The sequence below is a fragment of the Zalophus californianus genome, chromosome 1 (assembly GCF_009762305.2).
Source record: "Zalophus californianus isolate mZalCal1 chromosome 1, mZalCal1.pri.v2, whole genome shotgun sequence".
Classification (NCBI taxonomy): Eukaryota; Metazoa; Chordata; class Mammalia; order Carnivora; family Otariidae; genus Zalophus; species Zalophus californianus.
The window spans coordinates 174,274,212-174,280,285 of record NC_045595.1 but is presented as its reverse complement, the minus strand read 5'-3'; positions in this window follow the sequence as shown (position 1 = coordinate 174,280,285).

The following is a 6,074-nucleotide window of genomic DNA, read 5'->3' as shown; positions in this document are numbered from 1 at the left end:
GTCAAATAAATAAATAAAATCTTTTAAAAAATAAAAATAAATAAAAAATAAATTGCCTTTAGACACCACTTGATTAGTTCTTATGAACCTGCTGGGCAGCTGGGCAGTGTCAAATATCAGCTGTGGGTTCCCCAGGGCTGTCTGGTCCAGGATGACCCCAGGCAGATGCCAGAAGCCTCTGCACCACTCCTCGGGGCTTTTCACCCTCCCTAGGCTGTCCCAGCCTTCTTCCGTCATGGTGGCAGGGTTCCAAGAGAAAGGAAAAGGCTTTTTTTTTTTTTTTAAGATTTTATTTATTTATTTGACATAGAGAGAGAGAGAGACAGAGTGAGCACAAGCAGGGGGAGTGGCAGGCAGAGGCAGAGGGAGAAGCAGGCTCCCCACAGAGAAGGGGAAGCCCGATGTGGGACTCGATCCCAGGACGCCGGGATCATGACCTGAGCCGAAGGCAGTCGCTTAACCAACTGAGCCACCCAGGCGCCCAAGGAAAAGGCTTTTACTAGCTCCCTTGAATCCAATTTGCTGCCTTCCCATTGCTCAAAGCAAATCACATGGCCAAACCCAGAGTCAGTCTTGAGAAGGAGTCAGTCTAGAGAATCACTATCAAAGTGTCTGGGGAAAGGAAGGCATAAAATATTGGGGCCATCAGTGAAAACCATGCACACTTTTTTTTACATTTTTTGCTACCCTTCCTTTTGCTCACACAATCCCAACCATACCAACTTTCACACAGTTCTGTGAATACAACAGACACCTTCCTGCATGAGGATCTTAACTTAGCTGTTTCTTCTTCCAGAACTGCTCTTTATCAGATATTAGCTTGGCTAACTCCTCCACTTCTTTCAAGTTTCTGTTCTAACTGCTCCTCAATGAGCCCTATCTGCCTACTCTATTTAATAAAGCAGTCCACCACAAACCCCCCCTTACTTGTTCTTTTTCCTTCTCCATAACATGGAAGAATTTCTAATATAATGTTATGCATGTATATTTTTTGTTTCTTATATGTCATGGGGTTTTTTGGTTTCTTGTCTATCATTCTTCTCAGTGAAATGTAAGCTCTGATCTTCGCCTATTTTGTATAATGATGCATCTTAAGACACTTAAGTGAATTTAATTTAAAATACTTGTTAAATGAATTAGATAATCAGATTTCTGCTTCTGTCACTTACATATAAGAAATATGAGCTTTGTGTACATCACAAAGTGCACAAAAATCAGGAAATGAATACAACATAAATAATAAATATAAAATAAATTTAAAGGTTCTGTTCAGAAACTTCAAAATTTCTCGAAACAGGTAGCCTCAGTATTGGAGCAAGTCACAGGAAGTACAAGCCCAGGAGGTGAAAACCAAAAAAAAAGATCATTTTATCCAACTTCCTTATTCTACTAATGAAGACAATTAGACTCAAGGACGTTAAGTGTATTGAAGAATGTTAAAAAAAGTCAGCTGGTGGTAAAACTAGGATTAGAACCAAATTTTCTAATTACAAACACCATATCCATTCTGCTTTCTCAAATTAACAAAATCACTGCTCAAACAAAATTTATAACGATCAAATAAAAGTGTGAAAAAAGAAATTTCCAACGTTATTGGGCACTTAAAAATGTAGGGCTTTGAAAATTAAGCTTGCAACTCCTAATTTCACCAAATGGAAATTCAATAGTCTGATATATACTTGTTTCTCAAAAAAAAGGCATAGATGACTGTGGTTTAGCTTGTCTGAATGTAAAACTGTAATAGAAAAGAGCGATGTCTTCCTGAATCTAAATTTACAATCTTATTGAACTAAATTATTGGCTTCTGCCGGTCCATGGGCATTTCATTTGCAGAATTGAAACGAGCATAGTAACAGCTATTACTGGGAAAGGGAAAGATTGTTTCAGCTAGTAGTGTGAAGGAAGCGGAAGTTGTCACTATAAGTAGTGCGAAGGAAGCGGAAGTTGTCACTATAAGTAGTGCAAAAGAAGCGGAAGTTGTCACTGTAAGTAGTGCGATGGAAGCGGAAGTTGTCACTATAAGTCTGTGAAGGAAGCAGAAGTTGTCACTATAAGGGAATATCTTTTTAGTCTATTTGCTATTGAATAGTTTCAAAGAACTTTTTTTTTCTATTTAAACAACCAGGGAGTTAATTTACCTAGGAGAAAAGCATCTAATAATTGTGGTTATGCTTCTACACACTGAATTTTACCAGTGTGAGAATTTGGGTCAGTGTTTTATATCACTGGCTTCTAAGACAAAGTAATGTGATACTCCCTCCTTGCTACAACTGAAAACCAGGAAGTTAATAATTTTGTAGCAAAGTTTATCATTTTCTTTCCCAGACATTTGGCTCTTTTGGTCTTGTGATTCTTCCTCCATTTCAATGTTATAGCTAATTGAGATGCATTTCTGAGGAAGACTGAACGAATCTTCCCTGGTGAAAATATTATATACCTATAGCTATTAATGTCCTTATATTTAATTCCCACTTCACTGACAATAAATCAGTTATTAGGTTTCCTATGCAAGTTGGCAACACAAAGTTCATAAAACTAATCATTTAAAGGTCAATGTTTATATAGTTAAAGAAAAATAGAATCGAGGCAATCAGTTTAATACTCTGCTTTGCACCAATTAAGAAAATGTTCTTCTACTCAGCAACCACTATAAGTCTATTCTGTAAAATAAAATTAGAATTTCAGCACCATCTGCAAATTCTCTCACATTGAAAGTTAATTACATTATCGTTAAACTGATTTGTTAAAGCTTGAAATGTTGTGTTATAGTAAGAAGACATGAAGAATCTTTCAGACTCTGGTATCAGACTGTTCTCATTTTCGAATGAAACTTTGCCTCATGTATTCAATGTAATTTGGTTAACTAACTGAAATGGTAGGTTTCTTTATTCCCATTATTGTACAAAAATGTTAAATTGTCTCCTTGAGAATAAAGAAATAGTTTATGCATTATGTAGAAAAGAGGGCAGATGCAATGACTCACCAAATCTCCAAAAATCTGAACATGGTTTTATTCTCAACCTCATGGCAAGTTTCTACTTTACACCAAGCATCTCACTGGGTAATCAATAACATTCTAGAAAGAGGGTAGATGCAAAAAAAAAAAAAAAAAAATTGCAGAAGATTGCAGTGACTTCTTAAGAAAGAAAAATATCTCTAAGATCTTTGGATCATTCCCAAATTATGCATATAACAATGCTAGAATTTCTTAAAACTTTGAAAACTTGACGGTTCCTCCCCGCCTAACCCCAACCATATTTTCTCCTGGGACCAGCAATGAAAAGACTTATGTTTAATATTAAAAATCTTCCTAAATTTGCATACCAGGTTTCTAAATTATTTAACTTATTAGTTCTTAAAGAAAGAGGGAAATCCCTTTTTCCATTTAATAAATTATTATAAAAAGTAAATACAATAATAACATATGTCAGCATAACCAAATCAACTTTCAGTTTAACCTCTAAAATTTAAAAGAAGCTTTAGCAGCGTGAGAAAATATTGTAGGTTCTGATTATGTGTTTTCTGTATCTCCCTATTTCTATTTGAAATAGGGTTTGAAAATGGTTAAGATGGTCCATTGCAGACTAGAAACATAGAACATCTTTGCATTCCAAAAGGACAGTAACCAAAAGTATGTCTAAAAAATAGAAGTCTACCTGGGTCATCTGCTTAAACTTGCCTTGTAGCATTTCACACAAAATACAATGTATTCTCTAAATTGAGTAACAGCCTCACAAAAGAATAAACTATAAAAATAAACAATACCCCTGCCCTATAGGATCTCAATATGTCTTGCTGCCAAATAAGAGAAAGTACTCACAAAGACAGCAGAAACCCATAACCAAAGTGGGAAATAAACTTTAAAGTATGAATTTCTCCACAAATGAGTAGCAAGAACCAGAGGGAGAAAGAAAATCAACTCAATTGTTTCAGTGAGGAACTACCGAACTGAGCAGCAGTAATTTCCAGAACAAGCCCACCACTGGCGGAAGGAAGGGGATCTGATACTTGGGATCTTTAGGACCTATGAGGAGAGGAGCAAATATTTAAGGATGTCCACACTGATTTTTTTTTATTTTAATTTTTTTTAAAAGGAAGTTTTATGGCCTGCAACATAGAAAATAACAATCATCAAGTTATATTTTCCATTTGGGGGGGCTTGATGGTGCTCTCAGTAATGGTAAACTAAGGCTGTCTGCTTGGAATTAATGATTAGAAAATCTCATCTTACAGTTTCATTGTTAACTTTAGATAGCAATTGCAATAGCTAACATTTATTAAATGTTTATAATGGAGTAAGTAGGTGCTATTCTAAGTACTTTGATTTTTTTAGCTTATGTAAAACCTCACAACATAAATTATCTTACCTGTTTTATAGATGAGATAATAAAGGCACAGAGAATTTACATCATTTACCCCAAATTACATAGCTAGTAATATTAGAACTAATATCTGAACCCATTTCGTCTGACCCCCAGGCCCCCCTACTTATACGGAGATTGCTATGTCTTAGAAAGCCTAATGAAGTCAAAAGAACTTGGACAGTAGCAACAGAAGCCTAAGACAGATTTTATAACTTTTTATAGTCAGTTCCATTTTTTGGTGGGTGATCTTGCATATTACTTTTTCCTCTATTATATTTTAAGCTCAGAAAACAATTCCATCTTGCAAAGATAGGACAAATACTCATTTTAACCAACACTATAAATGACACTACCAAATAAGCCAACATCTTCCTTTGTGCTGATCATTTCCCTTGTCTGTACTTTGAGGGGTCCAAGTACACGGTTACCCCGAAGATGACTGCAATCATTCGGTCATGGACTTGGACCCCTAGCTTATTATTGCCAAGTTAAGAGCTCTACCCACCTTCACATTCCCCATCTCTTTGCAGGGTACACATCAGTTAGAGAAGATGTCTTAGAAGTACAAGTCACTTGGCTGAATAGATTGCCTATTTCCCTGTCATACCACCCTGATTCCATGACCTCTCAACATAGAAGTAGGACAAGAAAATTGCCCTATGCGAAGCACTGAACCTAGCCTACCTGGATGCCCAATACCTGCTTAAATTTAGAAGATGGGCAGCCTCTGAAGCCCAGCTTATATCTCTCTATCACCATGTGTTGCTAACAAATCACTCTGTCCCAACAACAGGTAAAAAGCTGAACACAGTGAAGAATCAAGAACTCTTCTTGGATCCATAAAGGAGCTGAGGACACAGAGAAAACCCCTGCTCCCCAGATTGGAGAGACAAACAAGGGCACATGGGGAGTCACAGCTTACGGGAACTAAGTGAAACTGCCTGGGGAACCAGTGCTGGAGGAGGAAAACTTGAACTGTAATTGACAAATTGCTGGAGGCTTAGTGCGGACAAGTCTAAGAGTTAAAAACTCCACGGAGACCCAGTCATATGGGGTCCCCATGCTTTTGTGAGTCTTACCTCCAGGAGCACAACCAGGTTCTCACAGTAAATATCAGAAAAATCCCCTCTTCCTTACGGCAATGGTTGGGGGAAAAAGAACTGTTCGAAATACACCAGAGCACTTGTTTCTTTTTTTTTTTTTAATTTTTTATTGTTATGTTAATCACCATATATTACATAATTTGTTTTGGTGTACTGTTCCATGATTCATTGTTTGTTCATAACACCCAGAAAGCACTTGTTTCTTAACAAGTCCTGCCCTCAGGGAAAACCAGTTAACCAGAGTCTCACAGGCTGGGGTTTTATCAGAATCTAACTGACCTGCGGTGGGAGAAATACCCAACTCCAGGCCACCCTACCCATCTTGCCCTACCAAGATAGGGGGAGAAAAAAAAAAACAATTTGTAAACTTCACAGTCCAGAGGCATAGCCTCACTAAAAGTCATGATCTTTCCCTCATTTTGTGATACTTTTTCAATCCTGATAAATACGATAAATCTATTACAAAGCTACCATGGAAAAGAGGGAAAGATCTTTTGTGTTAGTGTGTGAGTGTGTGCATTGTGTTTGTGTCTCCGGGTGGGGGAGTTGTGAGGTGAGGGAAAGACATTAGAATAAAGCTATTTAGAAGAACATGTATTTAGCTAAG